This window comes from Leptonychotes weddellii, chromosome 9, assembly GCF_054177405.1.
Source record: "Leptonychotes weddellii isolate Sample4059 chromosome 9, ASM5417740v2, whole genome shotgun sequence".
Lineage (NCBI taxonomy): Eukaryota > Metazoa > Chordata > Mammalia > Carnivora > Phocidae > Leptonychotes > Leptonychotes weddellii.
This window is the reverse complement of record NC_138377.1, coordinates 51,596,377-51,620,051: the sequence shown is the minus strand read 5'-3', so window position 1 is coordinate 51,620,051 and position 23,675 is coordinate 51,596,377. Positions and strand designations below refer to the sequence as shown.

The 23,675-nt window shown below is 37.0% G+C and overlaps 1 protein-coding gene across 1 annotated transcript in view; it reads left to right on the top strand.

Annotated features, from left to right (window-relative positions):
• The window catches only part of LOC145723448 (uncharacterized), a 1,060,322-nt gene that overhangs the window by 262,596 nt on the left and 774,051 nt on the right, over positions 1 to 23,675 (top strand). Inside the window, exon 8 of the mRNA XM_081830597.1 lies at positions 5,568 to 5,634. The gene's annotated coding sequence lies outside the window, so the exon portion shown is untranslated. The remainder of the gene's footprint in view (positions 1 to 5,567; positions 5,635 to 23,675) is intronic.

Below are 23,675 nucleotides of genomic sequence, written 5' to 3'. Positions count from 1 at the left end.
TCGATCCAGGGACTCCAGGATCATGACCTGAGCCGAAGGCAGTCGCTTAACCAACTGAGCCACCCAGGCGCCCCTCAATAGAGATACTTTTATTCAAATAAGATAATTATAATACACAATAGCAAACACTCATTGTGGTAAACACTTAGCAACTATTTACCTAACCCATTTAGTTGAATGAAACAGCTGAATATCTTAAATTAACACTGGCTATTTTCCTTTAACCTTTAAAATAAGACTGCTTGAGTTTGTTTTGTTTGTACAAGGAGTCTGCGTACCTGTTTATCTACTTTGTCCTTCTCACGTCAAGGGTAGAAGAGAGAAAATGGACTCTTCCTTAGAGCAAATGGAATTCATCATTCCTCTTTTTAGTGCTTTTGCTAAAACATAACTTTCTCTTGTCTCCTAATAAACAGTTGGGAAATTCTTTAGAGCTTTTGAATGAATGGGGGTAAGCAGAAAGAACTTTCATTCAGAAATAGAGTAGGATCACTGAACTCTACCTCTGAAACTAATAATACACTATATATTAATTGAATTTAAATTTAAAAAGTTGAACTTGTTAAAAAAAGGTATCAGTAATCATACTATGTACTCGAATGAAATAAATGTTAATTAAATTAACAACAACAAAAATAGAGTAGGACTTCTCTAAATTCCTCAAGATTCCAGCCTCAGGGTGGGGAACGTTTCCCTCAATACAAAGCAATTCTCAAACACCAGCTGGGGGTCTGATAGTTCAACTCGATTCTGACACTATCAGGAGATAGCCTCAGATTCTACAAGCTAAGGGCTCAAGTCCTCCAAGACTTCCCTCTACCTCCAACCTCAGAAGTTGCAAGCCACAGGTTATTGCCTGTGCTTTTGACCAACTGGCTACAGATTGGACATTCCAACGTCCTCTTCCTCAGATTTGATTGATTTGGGGAACACTTAGCTTTACCAGTTTATTAAAGGATATAGTAAGATATGCATCAACAGCCAGATGAAGGAATATATGGCACAAGGTATGGAGAAAAAGTGTGGAGGAGCTTCCATGCCCTTTCCAGGCATACCACTGTCCCAGCACCTCTGTGTGTGTTCACCAACCTGGAAGCTCTCTGAAGGCCCTCCTTTTGTTTTTTTTATGGAGACTTCTTTACACAGTCATGATTGACTAAGTCCAGCACATCTCCCCTCTCTGTGAAAGTTCCACCCCTGTAATCACACTGTGGGTCCTCCTGGCAACCAGTTTCTGTCTTTGGGGGGGATCCAAAAGACACCTCAGAAACCTAGCAAAAGACAACTTTATGCTCTTATCACAGGAAGTTCCAATGGCTTGGGGAGCTCTGAACGAGGAACGGTGGATAAAGACCAAATATATATGAAAACTAGATTTTTGTCATCTGAGGGACCAAAAATATAGGAGAATTATATTTGTGTCATCTCAGTAATCAAATATGTATTTTTTACAGATCACAGTATCTCAGTAGTTCTTTTTACATTCTTGTCTTTGGATAAGAACACAAGAGTTTTGCAGTTCTAGAATTTGCCATCTGTCTTACCAAATGGTGTTAAGGTAGGGAAGAACAGTATTTATAACACACACACACGCACGCACACACTACTTGCTGTCAAAATGTAATATAGAATAAAACCTTTTTAAGACTCTTTTTTAAAATTTTTAAATTTTTTATTTTTTAAAGATTTTTGTTTATTTGTCAGAGAGAGAGAGAGAGCACAAGCAGGGGGAGCAGCAGAGGGAGAGGGAGAAGCAGGCTCCTCACTGAGCAAGGAGCCCGATGTGGGACTCGATCCCAGGACCCTGGGATCATGACCTGCGCCGAAGGCAGACGCTTAACGACTGAGCCACCCAGGCGTCCCTTAAAAGTCTTAATATATTTTTGTTCTTAGGTCATAAATATTCATAGAGATCAATTGTTGTTGGTACCCTAATTGTTCCATACTTTATCCATTTTCTGAGAGCAACCGAAAACTCTGGAAACCTTAACTTTAAAATGCTTTTTAAAATTTATATTTTTAAATTAACACAATAAACTTAATTCTTTTTGGTGTACAGTTCTAAGAATTATAACAAATGGACAGAGTCCTTAACTACCACCATCAAGGTATAGAAGAGTCTTCTTACTCCAAATTATTTCCTCATGCTGCCCCTAATGCCTGGCAACAAATGATCTCTTCTGGCTGTGTAGTTTTACCTTGTCCAGAATGTCCTATAAATGGAGTCATATAGTATAAGGTTTTTTGAATCTGGCTTCCCTTACTTAGTATACTTTAGATTTATTTATGCTGTTGTATCAATTTGTTTTTTATTTTTTATTTTCATTCATCAGTTGAAAGATAATAGGGTTGTTTCCAGTTTTGACTGATTATGAAGAAAGTTGCTGTAAACTTTTTGTGTTGTATATGGGGCAGTAAGTTCCTCTCCTGGGGCCTTTAAGGGTCATTCCAACATGGTCACAGAAATTAAACTCAGGCATATGAAATTCAAGGTCTTATTATACTCCTGGGTCCTAGAAGAGGGAAACAGGGCCATAAAGAAGGAGCTTCTAGGGAATGGGTTCAGCCAAGCAAGTGGGGAGCTGAGAGAGTTGAGGACTTGTGGACAAATGCCTTTATTGGGTGTTCAGGGTGAAGTTCCCAGCAAAGGTAGGAGGGAATTCATTGGTGCACTTGAATGCCTCTAGGCCATAGCCAGGGGAGGGTAACAAGGAGAACTTGTAGCAGCAAGTACCAGCCTTATCTGGTATACCTGGGTGCATGGGTGGAGTGCTCACAGCCTTTTTGGGGGGATGTTGAGGCATCAGGAAAACATGAAGTTGTAAAAATTTATGGTATATTTCTGCATACAAGGTTTGATGTGACCACTGTTTTAATTTCTCTTGGGTAAATACCTGGAAATGAGATCAGTGTATCATAAAGTTATACATTTTAACTTTATAGGAAGTTGACCAGCTGTTTTCTAAAGTGAATGTACCACTTAATTTTCATTGGAAATGTATGAGTATTCTAGTTGCTCTGCGGTCTCACTAACATTTTGTTGTTGTTTTAATTTCATCTTTCTAGTAGGTGTGTAGTCCTATCTTGTTTTAATTTGCATTTACTTAATGACTAATGATGTTGAACTTCTTTCCATGTACTTATTTGCCATCTGTGGTTCTTCTTTGATGGAAGTATCTATTCAAATATTTTGCCCATTTTTTTTGTTTTCTTATTGAGTTTGGAAAGATATATTTGGAAGAGTTTGGAAAGGATATATTCAATATCCTTTGTCAGATGTGATTTGCAAATATTTTCTCCCACTTTCATGGCTTATCTTTTCATTCTCTTGACAGTGTCTTACACAGAACAGAACTTTTGGTTTTGGTGAAGTTAAATTTATCTTTTCTTTTATGAATCATGATTTTAATGTATTTAAAAACACTTGGGGTGCCTGGGTGGCTCAGTTGTTGAGCGTCTGCCTTCTGCCTTCGGCTCAGGTCATGATCCCAGTGTCATGGGATCGAGCCCCGCATCGGGCTCTCTGCTCTACGGGAAGCCTGCTTCTCTCTCTCCCACTCCCCCTGCTTGTGTTCCCTCTCTCGCTGTGTCTCTCTGTGTCAAATAAATAAAAATAAATAAAATCTTCAAAACAAAACAAAACCCAAAAACACTTTACCTAACCCAAGATCACAAAGAATTTCTGATCTGTTTTTCTGGAAGTTTCGTAGTGTAGGTTTTAAATTTTGGTTTATGATGCATTTTGAGTTGTTTTGTATATGCTATGAGGGGTGGGTTGAAGTTTGTTTTATTTTTTGTTTTTTGCATTTATCGACTTATTCTCACCCTATTTTTTTGGAAAAGGGTATTTTTTCCTATTATGTGCTTCTGTTAAAATTCAATTTTTCTTGTGTGGGTGAATTTCTAGACTATTCTTTTACACTGAACGTGTATCCTTTTGCCAGTGACACTACTGATTATTGTAGCTTTACAGTAAGTTTTTAAATTAAACATTTATGCTATACATATTTTTCTAAGCTATAGAAGAATACTTTTGGCTATATGCCACGAATTTTAGTATGTCATATTTTCACTTAGTTCAAGATAGTTTTTAATTGAGACTTCCTCTTTGACTCACGTTATTGTAAATTAGTATGTGCTCTCTAACTTTGTTATCTTGCAGAGTTGTTTTGGCTATTCTAGTGTTTTTCCCTTTCTATATAAATTTTTTAATTTCCTTGTCAATATCTTAAAAAAAAAAGTTACCTGGGATTTCTATTGGGATTTTTATTAAGTGTTATTTTGAAGATTTTCAGCTTAATTCTGTTATTAGAGAACATACTTTTCTAGGATTTTAATTCTTCAAATTTGTTAAGATTTGTTTTATGGCCTATGTTTTTTATGATCTATCTTGGTGAATGTTTCCTGTGCCTTTAAAAAGAATGTGTATTTGGCTGTTTGGTGAAGCATTCTATAAAATGTCAATTAGGGTGAAGTTGGTGAATAGCATTGATTAAATCTCCTATATCCTTGTTGCTTCTTTTCTTTTTGCTGTATTCGTTATTGAGAGAGGATTATTGGATTCTCTACATATATTTGTGAGTTTATTTCTTCTATCACTTCTACCCATTTTTTAAAATGTATCTTGAAGCTCATTTTTAGGTAATACACATTTAAGCTAATTACATCTTTGTCTTATCCTATCATATCTTTGTGAATGAATTTTTTTCATCAAGTCCCTTTTTATTCTTTTATTTTGAACTCTATTTGTATTACTATAACCATTCTAGGTTTTATCTAGTGCGGTATTTTCCCTCCTTTTACTTTTAATCCATTAACATCATATTTGAAGTGGGTTTCTTGTGGAGTGGATACATTTTTAATCCAGTCCGACACTGTCTTTTAATTGGTATGTTTAGACCATTTCCATTTAATGTAGTTACTGATATGGCTGGACTTTAGAAGCATCATTTTAATATTTCTCCCTTCTTTTAGATTTTCCTGTTCTTCCTTTCCCCCCTTCTTTTGGATTATTTCCATGTTTCTCAGTATAGCACTTTAATTTATCTACTTTTGGCTGTATTGCTTCATATTTTTAATCAGCTATGCTAGGAAATAAAATACAACTAACCTTTTAGAGTCTATTCAGAGTTAATATTTAAATAAAATGTAGAAGCTTATAATCACATAGGCTCCTTTATCCTTCTCCCTGTATTAGAGTTGTTACACACTTATAATGTATATCACATACATACATTGAACAGCCCCACCAGAAAATGTTCATTTTGTTTTCATCAGAAATGCATCTTTTAAAGAACTTAGAAAGAATATTGTCCAAATATTTAGCATTTGTTACTTTTCATGCATGTATCAAGTTCTAAATTTCTCGCTAACATTTCATGAACATAGTTACAATGGCTGCTTTTAAAGTATTGGACTGATGATTTCAACATCTAGGTCATCTTGGGATTGTAATTACTTGATTGTCTTTTCCAGTGAGAGTTGATCAAATTATTGTTATATTTAATGTTGAATAACTTTTTATTATAATATTTTGAATGTCACATCATGGGTTCTTTGTCCTTCAGATAATGTTGATTTGTACCTCCTCACCCCAATCATCTTAAATTTTGAGGTAATGAACCTACAGCCCGGGTAAGTTTAGACCATTCATTTTTATCTCCCTTTCTGTGGGTGGGATTTCTAATATCAGTTCGGTTTTAAAAGCCTTTACTATGTTGCTTTGACTAAATTCTGTGCATGCCACTTAGGGCTTATTTTAGCAAGTGGATCATGTTTTGTATTATTATTCAGGTCTTATAACCTTTGCAGTGAACTGGGTTTGTATTGTGCATATAACACATGCATGCAGGGGTTAGCCTAGAACTTGTACTGGATCATAGAATAGAGAATTACCATCTCCATCTTTCGACTTTACAGGACCCGCCCCCCAACACACACACACACACACACATACACACGCTTCTAGGATCCACTTTTCCTTTTCCTTGTTCTCTTTCCAGAAAGACAGGAATTCTCTTTGAGATTTTTGCTGTCTGTGCCCACTGAATTGTTCCATAACTGAGGTGATCTTCAAGTCAAAGCTGGGAGAGAAAATATGGTATATTGTTTGTAGAGCTGCCATAACAAATTGCCATAAAGTGAGTGATTTAAACAATAGAAATCTGTCTCATAACTCTGAAGGCTAGAACTCTGAGATCAAGGTGTTGTCAGGGCCATACTCCCTCTGGCACTAGGGAGGGATCTGTTCCAGGCCTCTCTCCTAGTTTCTGGTAGCTTCTTGATTGTGGCAGTAGAATTCTGATCTTCACATGGCATTCTTCCTGTGTGCATGTCTCTGTGATCGAATTTTCTCCTTTTATAAGGATATCAGTCCTATTGGATTAGGGACCATTCTAAGGACCTCATTTTATACTTGATCATCTCTTAAAGGACACTATATCCAAATAAGGTCACATTTAAGTACTAGGGGTTAGGACCCCTATATTTTTTGGAGGGACACAATTCAATCTGTAACAGGTGAAGGGGATGTGGGGGGGGGGACTCCAGGAAACTACTGTACTGGTCACTTCAAGTTTTGACTGTCGTTTTCAGTCTACTTACTACTTTTCAGAGTTTTTAGGTAATTGCCATTTTGTATTTTGTTCAGATGTTTTTACTATAGTTGGTTTACTTCCAACTGGTAGTTGTAACTTTTAAAAATAAGTAAAGATCTTTTAGTTTTAGGGTTTACAAGTACTTCTTAGGTTCAAGGAGATGTGACAGCCAAAATGAGAACCACAGTTAAAATGAATGGCAGGCTAAAAGTCTATTTGGAGGAGAATTTGGGGTCCAATATTCAAGATACTAGTTTGGAGTTGAGGTGAAATATATTCCAATCTGTGAATCATTATGATTCAGAGCAACTCAGCTTCATACCCCAGTTCTCTTTTAGTGGTGCTACTCTTGATTGATTTCCTTGATTGATTTCTTGGGGTAAGAATTTGGCAGTATGATTAGGACTAGAAAAATAAGTTGCATATTATTTCAGTGGTTGCTGTTTATGGAAAATGTCCCTTCAATTTATCATATACTCATTCACTGTTTTCTGGGGTTACAAAGGTGTATTAGAAATAGTTCCTGAGATTAAGGAGTCACAGTCTAGGAAGGGAGTGAGAAATGTGGGTAAATAATTGTTGTATTGATATGCTAAGTGCTTTGAGGTAAATACGAAGGCACACAAGGTAGGGATGGGGTGGGAGGGCTAGGAGAAATAGGCCAAGAATGAAGAAAATGACTTGACTATGGGGATGGGGGTAGAAATGGGGGTTGGAGAAGGTCTGTTTTAGGCAAAACCAAACAGCCTTTAAGTGTCAAAGGTGCTCTGTTATGCATTTCTTGAATATTGATTATCAAAAAGCATTATGTATGGTGCCCTCAGATGTCAGTCTGTTTGGTGGCCAAGACAGAGATGAACAGGAGCCTAAGGAAAAAAACATATTTCAGACAAAGGACTAAAGCACTTGATACTGTTTTTGAGCTATTCTTTTAAGCACTGATCTGAGAAATATCACACAGGATAGAAATATAGAAAGACCTCAGAAGAATGAACTTTTATCCCCACAGGCACATTTCTATTTCTTTGGTTCATTACATTCAATAATTCAGAATGGTTCATTCACGGTTTGATCTGATTATAATCAGGCAGGGAAAGGGAAGTAATTTATAAATGCCACCCAAAGTTAGTATGTGCCCTGAAGTCTTTTATTGGAAATCTTATTTTGTTTTAAAGTTAATTGGAGAACAGTTAATTGGACAAGGCAGTGGAGGAAGGATTAATTTAAGTTTCTATGAAAATTGGCACTCAGGACTTATGTGAACCATATAGGGCCAAATTTGTATGGTTTGCTCTTGCCAGTTATTATCTAGCACAACCATAGTGGGCTGTTCTTCTCTAACAGGCTCTCTTACACTGTTTGAACAACCACAATTTCAGATAGCACATCCTAAAATTACACTGAATTGATCATGTTGCAATCATAGTCAAAAACAAAAAGGTTGTTCTCTAGAGTATCAGTGCAACCCATAGACTCAGAAGGATGGAATAAGTAAATATTAGTTTGAATTGGGGTTCAGAGCCACTGTTAGCCCATCTGTAGTCCACATGGCTACTAATCTCTAATTTCTTACTTAAAATGACACTGAAAACCGTTCTTAAGTATAGAACAAATTCCAGAGTCCCAGAATTATGACAAGTACCTAATCAGTGCTTCCAGGTTTTTACCTCCCAGAACTCCAGAGCTTGCCCTGCATAATCAACAATTCAGAACCTCTTACCAAACCCTGCACAAAATAGGCCTGCCTTTTCACACATCTCTGCCTTTAGCTAGTGTCCCTTCTGTTAGAAATGCACTCCCCGACTTTCCCAGCCACCCTGCCTGGAAAATCTATTCATGCTTCACGACTCTGTTCAAACAAGTATCACTTCCCCTCTAGTGCCTTTTTGGCTTTCCTAGGCAGTTACTTTTTTTTCCCTGTAAACTTACAGCAGTTTAGTCATACTTCTATTATAGCCCTAATTAAATTGCATTTCAGTTTACATAGTTACCTTTCTCCCATGCCTTTTTGGCTATCAGCTCCTTTGGGAGCTTGTCATTGTTTACTGTTATAGTAGAAGCTTAGTAAATATTGATAGGCAAATATTTCAACAAAATAATCTTTGAAAAAAATTAATAAACTAATATACTATACTTGGAAGGGAAAATGTACTAAATAGACCTCATATGTAGTATTACTGTGCTGGATATTTGCTCATGCAGATCTATTTACTCTTTCATATCCTGCTATGTGTCCAAGGCGGCTGAACTTTATAGACAGAATTAATGTGGTCCCTTACTGTCTGGCTTTGGTTGAGTTTGGCCCAGGGGACCAAGGATAGGTGATCACAGAGTGAGAAAAGAGTGGATCTGGGTATTTATTCCCCTAGCTTCCCTTTTGCTATATCTTACTGGGTTGGCTAGGTCCCTCTACCAAAAGTCCTAGCTCCCCATAATAGCAACCTACCCTGTGTTCTAGTCTCTGCTCCTTCCCTCTGTCCCTTTAGGCCAATGGGTGGTAATGGTCTCATGATGTTGCTAGACCCTGGAAAATACAGCATCTCTTATTTCCTTAGTCTTATCCGTACCTTTGTAATTGGTCCCTTTGTTAAACTCCCTCTCCCCAGTTGTCCAGTATGGGTGTGCCAATTAGTATACCTTTAGGTCAGATTTTTAAAAGGAGTGTTTCATGGAATAATTTTCCTCAGGTTATTACTGAATATGTGATAAAACAAGTGTCCATATTTATGAGTTTAGGAAATACTGAGTTCAATAAGTTTTATTTAGTATTACAATACATTTCAGAGCCCTGATAATCTAATATTGAGTGTGGGGTATATCCTTCGGTGTCCCCTAAATATTCTACCACTGTAAAGTACGCTGCAGTTCTCTTGTTACACAGCACTGCCATTAATGCTTCACACAACCAGGTGCATTTATTTATTTATTTTTCTTACAAAGTGAAGTTCCAAAAATGCTGCCTTAGCTTACCAAAGATAGACCATTGTAAAATGTCAACTTAAGCTCCTTATTATCATCAGTTTACCTAGTTGTTGTGAAGAACATTTATTTTATTCTGGTAGAAATCTAGGACCTTAAATTACTATTTGGATACTGAAGTGGTTATCTGGTTTTGTCTTTAGCTTTAAAGAATGTCCTGAACTGCTCTCCACTATATTAACTCTAAATGATCACAAGTAAGAATTATAAGGATGTAAATATAGTCTCTCATAAGTTATTCCTTTTTGAAAGCAAAATAAATTGAGAACTATAAACTCCTTGTTAGCAGATGTGAACTGAGAGACTCTGCTCATCTGTTTTACTGCCAAACTCATAACTATATATATCAAGACTGATAATATTTGTAAGGGCATTTCTTACTCAGATTTTTCTCAGCAGGAATTAAAAATTCACCTTATTGTAAATTACCTCCTCTTGGACTGATAAATATATATTATAGAATAAAATATTTTATCAAACTTAGCTAGATCATAAATTACAGATTTTGATGAAAATGTCAAATTGTGTGTTTGATAAACTAAGTGGCCATTAAGCCATTTAATTTAGAAACTTTAACATAATGAGAAGTAATAGTAAATCTTATATTTATCCAGCATTACTTAAATGAACTCCTAGTAGACTTGCTTCCAAGTTCAAGCTTTTCAATTACTTGATAACTATTTTGAAATTGTAATGCTTGTATTACAGCACTTCTAATTTTTAACATTAGAGTTATAAAAGGAACACTGTTTTTGTAAGCATATTTGTCAGCTGTAGTATAGCTAAAAGATGATAGATATGTATGGCAAAGAAAACAATCTTTCCAGAATTATACAATGTTCCTGATATAGGAATAATATGATAGAAGCAATGATTAAAAACATAATGGAAGAAAACTTTTCTCAGCCAAAATGTAGTTGAATAAAACAAATTGTCTTCCATGTTGGAAATACTCATTATATCTTAGGCAAGATCTAAGTGATTGATATCCAGTAACAGCAAAATATTTGAGTTATAAGACTATGAAGATATCTTACAATTGTTAAGAAATCTGTACCAAGAAATGAGAATCAGGTTGTCCTCAGGCTTCTTAATAGTAAAGATGGACAATGGACTTTTATACCCACTCAGGGGCTCAGAAAATAAATTACTTAGTACTTTCCTTAGAAATACTTTTTGAGGGGCACCTGGGTGGCTCAGTCAGTAAAGCGTCTGCCTTAGGATCAGGTCATGATCCCAGTGGCTCAGGTCATGATCTCATGGTCCTTGGGATTGAGTCCCTCATCTGGCTTCCTGCTTAACAAGGGGTCTGCTTCTCCCTCTCCCTGTGCCTCCTCCCCCTTGCTCATGCTCTGTCTCTGTCTCAAGTAAATAAATAAACAAATGAATCTTTAAAAAAAATTTTGACTAAGTTTTTCATTCAAGTGAGAGATGTCTCAAAATTATGAATCAAGATGAGAGAGATGATCTAAAATTTGTGACTTAAAGTGCTGTTTTCCACATATTTAGTAATAGCTTTGTGGCCCAGATGAGCATTTCAGAAGATAGTTACCACAGAATTTGGTGAATGACTCCATTACTTTTGAGTTGACTGGTAACATTGACACAGTGTATCACAAGGCTTGGATTGTGTCCTTCGAAATTACATGCCTAACCCTACAGAAGAAAAAGAAAGCCTAAGGAGCTGAAATAGCCTGCTCTGTTCTGGTAAATCAAATCGGTAGTAACCTCCAAATTGAGCCGAAATCAGTGCCTCAATTTTATCATGAGATTTATTGGGCATTAGTCTAACATCTAATTTACTTTGGGTGTTAAACTAAGTGCGCCATCTCCTTTCAGATGCTGTATATTACAAAATAGAATCACTTTCAGACATACAGATTCCACCTTTACAATATGTGGACAGTGTAGCAAATACTGGGGTATGGGGTGGGTGTGGGTGACCTCCAGAAGGAACATGTTTTCTTGGACAGAAACATGAACTACTAAATCTCTAAAAGAAATAACTTCTGTCCTAAGGAATTCAGGTGTGAGTGAAAAGACTGGTGAGAAGTCTCAAGATGAAAATAAAATAGACAGCTGTTACCAACTAGAAAAAAATTAAAGCACTCAGGTGGAAGCCAACTGAACTTGAAATTGTTTTGGAAGCTGACATAAAAGACATTATAATTGAGGCTATAAAGGAGGAATACAGTACGGTTTCACTGCCTTATAAGTACCTCAGGTGGAAGCAGTAAACTAATTTATTTTCTCCCCCATGGCCGCCTTTAGAAAATCTCCCTAACCTAATCCTGCGTAAGACTTGCTCTAATACCCTTATGCATGGTTCAAAGTAAGTGACTGAGAAAATGAATGATGTAAATATGTTATTGGTTAGCTAGATGAGGCAAATCTAGTGGTATTACAAAGAGGCAAAAGTGTTCACTTTTCAGTAGAGCAGAAAAATCACTTGGGGTACTGACTGAATTTATCTATTTTGAGATTTTAATTCAGAAGGTTTAGAGTAGAGGCATGTTAATTTGTATTTCTAATAAGCACACTAGTTAATTCTTCTACAAAATGTTTTAAAAACAGCAGGATGCCGTAGTTTCTCTACTTATAAAATTAGGGCAATTACCTTAAATTTTTAAAAATTAGGATGATTACCTTAAAATGTGGATATGATCCAATTAACCACTTATGTGACTCTCTTAGCACAAAATAGTGTTATAATCAAGTCATACTCAAAATGGTGTAATACTTATGCTATGCTTCTTAGTAAAAAGTTTCTAGACCTGGATATATAGCACAATTATGTAAATGTATTTATTGAAAAAAGACTAGAAAAATAATTACAGTTGACCTTGAACACAGGTTTGAACTGTACAGGTCCACCAACACATGTCCCCCCACCCAAAAAAAAGAAAAAAAAAAAAAAAGCTTTATTGTTTTCCTTTGGGAAAGGGCTCCAGGGTAGTTAAAGTTGCCTAGCAGCTATAGGCAAACTTAGGCAAAGCAGCCCTGACACCAGGGGGAGCCAGAGAGAGCTCCTCAATGGCTGCTGGTCTCTGGAGGCTCCTAGTTGTGCTTGAGGATATGCCTTTAGAAGGGATACTTGTTCAGCCCAACCTGGGGGCGGTCAGCTAGCCTGGGAAGGTTAGTCAGGTGGTTGCCTTCTTCTTGACAAGTTTTACCTCCTCGCCTAGGAAGTCGCTATCCAGGAAGTCAGATGAGGGTCTTCATGGGCAGAAGCCAGGGTATGCAAATCGAAAAGGGCTTGGTTCAGGTTCTTCTCCAGGACCATGTTGGCTTCCATGGTGTCAAGGATTTTGCCCCATTCATCTTGGGATAGCTTCTGTAAGTTCTGAAAGAGAGCATGGCCACAGCCTTGTTTTTGCATCTTACAGATGCCTGGTACCCCCAGCTTCTCCTTGGCCAGCTCCTGGAAGAAGTGGCCTGTGTCCTCAAGAGCCACATCATCACAGTTGAAATAAGAGCCAGAGAGGCAGAGGATGGCTGGAAGATGGTTCTTAGGGTTGTGACTAGAAAAAAGGGTGGCTGGAGGCTGGAGGAAGGGGTAATCCCCGGATCTGTTCCATCCACACACAGTTGAAGGAAGAGACACTTCTGGGGGACTGCCAGGTACACAACCTACACGTGGATTTTTTTTTTTTTTTAAACAATACTGTTAATGTATTTTCTCTTACAATTTTCTTCACATTGTTTTTCTAGCTTTATTGTAAGAATACAATATATAATAAAACAATAGAACAAACAAAATAATTGATTGTTATCATTAAGGCTTCTGGTTAACAGTAGGCTAGGAGTATTTAAGTTATTGAAAAGTCAAAAGTTATATGCATATTTTTGACTGCACAGGGGTTGGCAGTCAAACCCTGGATTGTTCAAGGGTCAACTGTAGTAAAATGTTACTAGTTGTCATTAGCCTTTTTTTAAATTAAGTTTTTAATTCCAGTATAGTTAAGGGGGGTGGTGGGAGGAGAGGAAGAGGGAGAAGCAGACTGCTGAGTGGGGAGCCTGTTGTGGGGGCTCGATCCCAGGACCCTGAGATCATTACCCCAAGATCATGACCTGAGCCGAAGGCAGCCGTTCAACCATCTGAGCCACCCAGGCGCCCCTAAAGTTATTTTTTAACAAGAACATTTTTTACTTGAAGTATACTTTAGAATACATGGTTCTAAAAGATGTATATAAAACATTCCATCCAAGAAAAATAGAATACACGTTTTCTTCAAGTACACACAGAAGAATCCCCTGGTTAAATCACATAAACACGTAAAAAGGGACATAACAAATTTTACAAATTTAAGAAGACTAAAATCCTACCAAGTAGGTTTTCCAGCCACAACGGTACAAAACTAAAGATCAACAATAAAACAAAGCTGGAAAATCTACAATGTAAATATTAAGTATTTAATATGTAAATATTAAACACTACTGCACAATGGGCCAAATTAGAAATCAAACGGCAAATCAAAATGTCTCAAACAAAAGAAAAAACAATATTCTAAAACCTATGGGATGCAGCAAAATCAGATGTTAGAGTGAAATTTGTGATATAAATGCTTGTATTAAGTTGTTTATTTGAACTTTTTTTCTTAACATTACAGCGCAAGGAACTAAAAAAAGAAGAAACTTAGCTGATATTTAGTAGAGGAAGGAAATACCAAAGAAAAATCAGAAATAGAGACCAGAATAAGCAAGAACATAACATTGGAAGTAATGACCTGTTTTTCCAAAAATAAAATTGGCAGTGTTTTAACTACATTAAGGAAGAAAAGATTCAAAAGCAAAATGAGAAATGGGAGAGAAAACAATACAACAGGTAAATCAGAAATCCATGGTGCGATAACAGATTACTATAAACAATTATATACTAACAAATCAGATAATGTAGGAAAAAAAGATAATCCCTAAAAATGCACAAGTTATCAAGATTGACTCATGGATCTTGAATCCAAGAGGTAGGAAATCTTCTTAGACCAATATGAATGAAAGTTGAGCTAGGAATCAAAAATTTCCCAGCACAGAAAAGCCCAAGACCACATGGTTTCATTGGTGAATTCTACCATTTAAAAAAAAAAAAATGACCATCTTTATGGTCTTACAAAATCTTACAAATAATGGAGTAGAGGGAACACATTCAAAATTATTCCGTGAGGCCAGTCCTTGTACAGTTTTTATCCTGCTTTGCCTCCCAGGGACGCTCTCTGAGAAGAGTGAATAATCACCCACTGTGTGCCCCAGGTGTTCTTTGATTGCTGTTTCCACACTGTCTGCCCCAGGGTTGTTTGCCTGTCTTCTCTCCTGGATCCGGGCAGTGCCCTCAGGCTCTATCCCAGCCAAGCCCACTGACCTTTAAAACACTAGGCCTTAAGCCCTGCTGGTTGCAAGAATTCATGAAATTCAGCCCCTCTTGTTTTCCAAGCAAATGACTTTGGGGAAACATCCTCCTTGTGCATTCCCAGGTGCTTCTCTGTCTCTCTCCCCTTTCCCCCCTTCTCCATTACCATGGTTCCCTCTCCTCTGAAGTACCCATGATCTGTTTCTCCCCTAAACTATGGCTCCATTATTTCTACCTTCCTTGATGTGGCCTCTTCTCTCCCTTTAGTTGTGGAGTTTGTAATGTCAGTCTTCAGGTCTATTTCTAGGGTATTTAAGGATGATTTGGTAGTTATCTACTTGTGTTTGTGGGAGGAGACAAGCCCAGGGTCCTCCTACTCTGCCACCATCTTGTTATTCCTTCATTAGCCTTTTTGATCTTTTTTCCCTCCCACCTTTTCTCTCTATTGTGAATATAGACAATCATTTATTACTTTCATAACAAAAATTAAACTTAAAAAATAAAGGCAGGTACTAACTAAGCTATATTCTTAATATTATAGGTCCCTATCATCTTCATGATCTTAAGTAATTGTGATTAAGGTCAGTTGCTGTATTTCTAACTTAAAGAATATTTCTGGAACCCGGGGAGGGGGGTAGGGGGATGGGTTAGCCTGGTGATGGGTATTAAAGAGGGCACGTACTGCATGGAGCACTGGGTGTTATACGGAAACAAGGAATCATGGAACACTACATCAAAAACTAATGATGTAATGCATGGTGATTAACATAACATAAAAAAAAAAGAATATTTCTGGGTCTTACAAGCTTATGTTTTATTTTTAACTACTCTGTAGGCTCTAAAATGAAGAGAGCAAGAATTCACAGTAGTGAACACTTCGAAGACAATGAAATCTGAATTTTAAAATTTTTATCCCTGGGGTGCCTGGGTGGCTCAGTCGGTGAAGCGTCTGCCTTCGGCTCAGGTCATGATCCCAGAGTCCTGGGATTGAGCCCCACATCAGGCTCCCCGCTCCGTGGGAAGCCTGCTTCTCCCTCTCCCACTCCCCCTGCTTGTGTTCCCTCTCTTGCTGTGTCTCTCTCTGTCAAATAAATAAAATCTTTAAAAAAAAAATAAAAATAAAATTTTTATCCCTTTTGAGAAGGAAAGGAAAAGACCTCCACCCTTTAAAAAAGATTAATCCATAAGAAGCTACATAAAGGGAGCTCATTCCTCATGGGAAAAAATGTGTGCTGTATTGCTTGTAACATTTGTATCACTTGCTACCATGAGAGATGCAGGTATTTTGAAGGGGATGGGTGGTAAATTATCCAAGACTTTGAAAGTAATAAAAGAAATCATGGTCTGGGAAAAAAAAGATGTTCTAGACATGATTCACAGATTTATTGTAGTCATTTTGGAAGCATTGAAACAGACCAAATGTGTGGAGAAATTATTTCTGATTGCATACTGAAATTTTAAAGGCACTCAGATGGCTAAGGTTTGTGTTCCATGTAGAAACTGACTTTGAATGCTAGGTTTGGGAATTGGATAGGAAAAGGAGGAGAGTCACATTTTGAGCAAGCTTGAGTGGCAGAAAGGCAGGAGAAACTTACAAACAGAAGGGGAAAAATCTAAGATTAATCTAAAATCTGATCATTGGCCTGGGTAGCACAGTGAAATAGAGATGGAGTGGAAAAAGATCTGTCTGAGAATAGAAAGGGCTCACAAAACATTCATTACAATTTAGGTAAAGCCTAAGTGGTTATTTTCTAAAACTAAAGAAATCTCATGACCAAGTATAGAGTATTGAAGCAAGAGGCAAGCATAGGTATTTAATGGGGGAAAAAAAATCACTGAAGACCTTAGTTCTGTTTTCTATTCTGATTTGTTCACTAAGAACCTTGGAAATCACATAGTCTGTCTTTTCTGTAAAATGTGGTCAATGGTATTTTATCTATAAATCTTAGAGTTGTGCTGTATGGATATACATAAGGCTTTACATTGGTTTCCTGTCAATTCCTGTCCTGCTTGTTCTAGAGACCAAAGGTTGCCTTCTGAATTTGATGGCAGCAGTGATGGTAGGTGGTTATAAACAAATGAGTGCACTGCAGTTCCAAATCTTTACTACTTCTTCCCAATAGAACCTTAGAAAAGGAGAGTTGAAATGGAAGTTAGAATTTATCATCCCATTCACTGAAGAAGTGTCTCTGTACCATTCCCAAAGATGGTCAGTCTGACTTCTCCTTGAATTAAGATATGTCTATGTTATCAACTCTTTTACCATTTTAGTAATTCTATCAAAAATGAAAGAGTTAATTGGGCATGAAATGGTCTTAGAGAATTTAACAGCTTTCTAGAATTTTTGGGGGGGATACTAATATTACACTTATTAGATCATAATTTTTAAAATCTACTTTTTCTATTAAATACTAAGCTTCTTCATAGTTCTTAATTTTGTAATTTAGCAGTGACTAAGCAATGGCAACTCTGACATCAAATCCTTTTTATCTCCAGTTGCAGCTCCAGGTGTGCCCTACCCTGATCCCTCTGTCTCATTGCTGCCATGATAGTTTTTCTTAAAACTCTTCCTAGATGTCTCCTGCTAACTCTCATTCAGTGATTCCTCATTGGCTTCAAAATAAAAATTCAAACTCCATGCCATGGCATATAATGATATCCCATAATCTGGACATTTCTGTGTCTGGATATTTTAGTTATCTGTTGCTGTAAGAATGTTGCAATAACAACCCCTAAATCCAGTGACTTAAAACAGCAGTGTATTCTCTACTAGTCTACAGGTCGGTGGGGGTGTTTTGCTGATCTTGCTTAGGCTTAGCTTACCTCACCTAGATCTCCTGCATCTGTGGTTAGCTGGCAGGCACCCAGTGGGTGGCTCTTGGGTGTGATGGAGTGGATCAGACCATGAGTTTGCTTTTCCAGAAGGCTAGGCAGAGTTTGTTTTTTGGCTGTTAAGCAAAATTCCAGAAGAGGGAATAGAAATTCACAGGCCTTTTGAGGCCTAGGCTTGGTCCCAACTGCTACCTCTCTTGGCTTACATTAGCCAAGATGAGTCATAAAGTTAGCCCAGATACAAGAGGTAGAGAAATAGACTTTCAATGGAAGGAACAACAAATGAACATAGCAAAGTGTGTGGCTATAGGGAGGGACAAAAACTGGAGTTTTTGCCTCTAGTTCACTACACTGCCTACCTCTCCATCTTCGATATTTGCTAAGCGCCAACTTAATCATTATGCCCAGCAGTAGTGAACTTTACATAGTTCCCTAAACATGGTATGCCATTGCTTCCTTTGATTGTTGCACCCAATATTCCCTTTGCCCGGAGTTAACTTCCGTACTTGACTTCTATATGTCAATAAAATAACTACAACGATGATAAGGTATTAAGTACCCACTATGTATTGGGCATCATTCTAAGTTCTTTACATATAGTAACTCATTCAATCCCCATTTTGAGATAAATAGTATTTTTTGGATTTTACAGATAAGAAAACTGAGGTACAGCAGGGTTCTTTAACTTATCCAAAGACGCAGCTAGTTTGTGTGGTGAAGTCTGAATTTGAACCCAGAATATCTGAGTCCAGCCACCACTATCAGCCACTGCCAGCAGCTGATGCTGATGCGGAGTGCCCTCTTCTTATGGAAGCCTCCCTTCTCCCTCCTCATAAGCATAGGTGTTACTTCTCCTGTTGTACATATATTCCCTTGTGATTAGGCTAGCCCAGTTCTCACATTGTACTGTTCTTTGAGATTTGCTTCATTGCCCTTGCTTGGGAAGATAATTCTGAAGGACAGAGGCTGAGTCCTTCATTTCTCAGGTCCCAGAACCTAGCACTGTCTGGCACAGAGTCAGGTTCTTTGGCTCCTATTTCTTGAATGAGTGAATTGGGTTTCTCAGCCATGGCACTATTGACATTTTCGATCTGATAATTCTTTGTGAGGGCTGTCTTGTGCATTATAGGATGTTTGCCAGCATTTCTGGCCTCTACTCAATGGATGCAAGTAGCACTCTCCCAATTGTGAACAATCAAAAATGTCTCCAGATAGTGCCAAATGTCCCCCTGAGGAGGGGGAAACAAAATCATCCCTGGTTGAGAACCACTGAAATAAATGAAGGACATAGAGCAATTGTTCTTAAAGTTGTCTGAATAGTAAAAGAACTTCTAAAAGTCCCCAACCCCCTAGATTAATTAGGATTTTTGGGCATAGGACCTGGGCCTCGGTAGGTTTTGGAGCTCTCCAGATGGTTCCAATGTGCAGCCATTTGAGAACTGGTTCAGAGGCTTGACTCTTAAAGAATAAATGTCTTACTAATTCTTCATGCGTAAAACCTTCCCTCAGAAATGGAGCTGGAAGTGAAATCTCTCTATTATAAAATCAGGGACTACATTTGATAGTTCTTTTATTTTTTTTTTTAGGATTTATTTATTTATTTGAGAGAAAGGGCAACAGCAGGGGGGAGGGGCTCAGGGAGAGAGAATCCTGAAGCAGACTCCCCGCTGAGCAAGGAGCCCGACTTGGGGCTCGATCCCAGGATCCGGAGATCACGACCTGAGCCAAAGTTAAGAGTCAGCATCTCAACTGACTGAGCCACACAGGCGCCCCTACATTTAATATTTCTTTGAGTTTTCCTAGGAGGCTATGGTGCTTTATTCAGTTGGAATTTTTTTTTTTTTTTTTAATCTTTGAGGTGAGATTGAATTAGATAAAAAAAGCAAATCAGAGTTGGCTATCCCCAAAGCGAAGGAAAGACGGGGCATTAAAGACTGAGTGGCGTTTTTGCCTTTGGCAGTTGTTTGGCTAATAATGCTTACTCAAACTTCTGACTTTATAGTCACCGAACTAACGGAGTGTGCTGATTGCATGATACATGGTGTAAGAATATTGGGGTCGTCTGATATTACATTTCTCAGCATTCCAAATGTTTCTCTTAGGTTGAAAGGGATCTTTGTTACAGAGAACACTTTGAAAGCAGTTGTGAAAACTTTGTACATCTCAAATGGACTCATAGAAGTCTATACACAGGCCACATTATACTTCTCTGTGCCTCAGCATAATTTAATTCCTTTTCGTGGTATAAAAGTCCTTTTGTTCTCAAGCAGCTTTCCAAGTATATTTATTGGTAAATTTCTATTATATACTGAATAATTAGATCTTGGGAATTGGGGTTCTGTAGTTAATTCTTTATACAATGGAATATATTGATTAGTACCATATTATTAAAATAGCTTCCAAGTAAACCAGAGTATATAAGAAATAGAATTCTGGGAGGAAATTTCTGATCATCTGAATTTATTACAATGACTCAATGATCACTCTTAAAAGGAACATAACCTGTAATAAATTGAAATCGTCTTTTTTAATTGAGTACCAAGAAAGCATACAGTTGTAAATGTTGGCCAGCCATAACATAAAAAGGCAACAGATTTTAAAAACCACCAAAATATGCTTATTGTTTTAGGCCCAAATGCTACTTTAATTTTGTTTAATTAAAAATCTCAGTTCTTATTTAGATAAAATATCCTCTTAGAAGTACTAACATATTATGCTACTGCCTAGATATAATAAAGCTGGTTTTTAGAAGTAGATAATTCTGTCTCAGTGAATGGTTTGAAGGTCTTGCTTATGTTAAGGCACCTTGGACTTCTGTGCTTTGATAAATTGTGTTTTTGACTTTATATAACTCTATCCTAAGAGGGCCATATTTTTAAAACCCTCATTGTAGAATTTTAAAATTGATGTTTTCAAGCAGAAAAATATACCTGTTTACCAATAGTAAACTAGTGATGACAATCAGTAGTGAGTTTTATTACTCTAAATGACTGCCATAATTAGGCCACATAAATGCAGATTCCATTCAGTGGTAACTGTCTAGTTTCCTTGCTTACATTTGATAAATCTATTGGCCTGTGATTGTTTTCCTGGGAAATGCACTACTGTCCCAAATTTTCATTGAAATCTATCCTATAAGAAAACAATTTATCTGGAAAGTATAACCTTCTTTTATATTAATAAATGGAAGTCTCTTCCAGCAAATCAGATCTTTCTTGTCAGGCTAGTGTGACTTTTATTGGCAGTGTGGTTCCTCAGTCTAAAGACCACTTTAATCTGAAACTAATGAGATGAATGAGCTGATCAGAAATATAGCATTTGCTCAGTGGACAATTAGAGTATAGTCACCTGATTCAGATATAACTCTGTAGAATGGTTGGAAATTGGTGTCCATAAATCAACTTATGGCAGAAAAATGATTTAATCAATGGGCAGATGGCTAGTTCTCAAGCTTTTGATGCCCACTGGGTAGTCACTTCTGGAATCCTTTTAGCACTCAGTTAGGAATCTATCAATATCAACTGTAAGACAAACTTTTCTCTTGAACAAAATGTTCTACCTTAGAAATGATATGTAATATTCAGTTGCAAGGTAGCAAGGGAAGCTCTAAAACAATTGATACCAACCAAAATACATAAATAAAACTGCTGCACTCTTAATCGTTAGCAGCACTTTAGTCCTGTCATTTTGACCATCCTTTACCAATGACAACCTTTCCGTATAGCACAAATTGGTCTATAATCAGCTGCAGAGAACACTCCATCACCACATCTCAAGCACTTTAGCAAATATTTAACATTTTTTTTTAACATGGAATGAATTATTTAAATAGGCAATTTTTTTTATAAATAGGTAGAAATTTTTAGGGTAATTTTGTTCTTTTAATGCTTCCAGTAAGAGTTCAGGATAAATAATCTTACAAATCTTATAAACAGGAAAACCACAGTAGATGAACCATCCTCAAGGTATCTTTATTCCTCTTTCTTCTTACGCTTTAGCAAAGATGTAAATAATTTATTTTTACTTAACAAAAGGACAGAAAAGGTTAAGATAGAAATATTCACAGAAAGATCTTGATCTCCACTTTATTTCTGCCATAGAATAGAGCATTATAAATACTCCCGCACCTGCACAAATTGTCTGTATCCCCAGCCTGCTTTTCCACTGTTGAGCAGTCACTGAGTAATTGGGCATGTCTAGACTTGCTCTTTCAGTGTATAGACTTGCCCTCAAATTGATTTTTAAATTGCTTTAAAAGATCTGGTAATATTTTGAGGGTGTCAAGATTTGGATCAAAATGAGGTATAAGTTGTCTTCAAATTCTTTGTCCAACAGAACCAATGAATAGGGTAATAAACATATGGGGTGCAGCAAGAATTCTGAGTTCATTAGCCATCTTCATGAATTGCTAAAAGACTGTACATTTTCACAACGCAACTAGCTGCTGCAAGTAAGAGAAGCACCAAGAACCAAGACGTTTTCCAAGCCTTATACTCTCAGGAAATATGTAGATAACCCAGTTGAAATGATGATTAATTTATCGTGTGAATCAAATGCACTCAACAGGATTCTTGCATTTTGCAGTATTTTTGATACCTCCAAATATCAAATTTCTAAGAAAATACCTTTTTGAAAAGATATTTTCCCCATGAGAGAGGTACACAGAAAAGAAATGAAATGGCTTATATTTGGGTTGTCTACTACACCTGTTCAATTATAGAAGAATGTATCTTCAGACAATTGTTTTTAAACTATATTTTTATTTATCAATCCTCAAAGATTAACCTATTGATGGTTACAAAAGCCCTTTTTGAATTTACCTTCTGGTCTGTTGACTTACTGTTTGTAGTCCTTTGTTACCATCTCTGTCTGAGACTGGGACAGACCAGGAATATAATGTGGTGGACCATTTCTCTGATTCTAGTAGCCCTGCTCTGTCTGGATGAAATAATCCATTCCACTGTTGCCAACTGTGTATTAAATGCTTAATCTTCACCAGGTATCATGCTAGGTAATATATATCAGTTCTGTATGGTTCTTAAAAAGATTCCTGCAAAATAGGTACTGGTATACTTTTTTTTTCCCTAGAAAAACAAATGAATATTATGAAGTGTATATATTTTTCTTAATGCTCATATCTAGTAAGTAGCAAATCCAAGTCCAATTAATTTTAAAGCCCTTACTTTTCCCAGTATGGCACAGAGTGTCTTTGAGTGTAATTAGACTTGACTATACCATGGAATTGACTATACCCTTGAATTTAGTCATTGGAATTAAATTGGACTATGAAGGAAGGCAAAAGAAATGATCCTTTGGAATCAAATGACTGGATTAAATCTCAGAACCTTATTTGACCTCACTGAACCTTTTTCTAGTGAAAATATAATACCTAACTTTTTAAAAAAATTTTTATTATGTTATGATAATCACCATATGGTACATCATTAGTTTTTGATGTGGTGATCCACAGTTCACTGTTTTCATGTAACACCCAGTGCTCCATGCAGTACGTGCCCTCCTATAACGGGCTAACCCATCCCCCCACCCCCCTCCCCTCTAAAACCCTCAGTTTGTTTCTCAGAGTCCATAGTCTCTCCTGGTTCATCTCTCCCTCCGATTTCCCCCGCTTCAATTTTCCCTTCCTTCTCCTAATGTCCTCCATGCTATTCCTTATGTTCCCCAAATAAGTGAAACCATATGATAATTGACTTTCTCTGTTTGACTTATTTGACTTAGCATAATCTCCTCCAGTCCCATCTATGTTGATGTAAAAGTTGAGTATTCATCCTTTCTGATGGCTGAGTAATATTCCATTGTATATATGGACCACATCTTTATCCATTCATCTGTTGAAGGACGTCTCGGCTCTTTCCACAGTATGGCTATTGTGGACATTGCTGCTATGAACATTGGGGTGCATATGG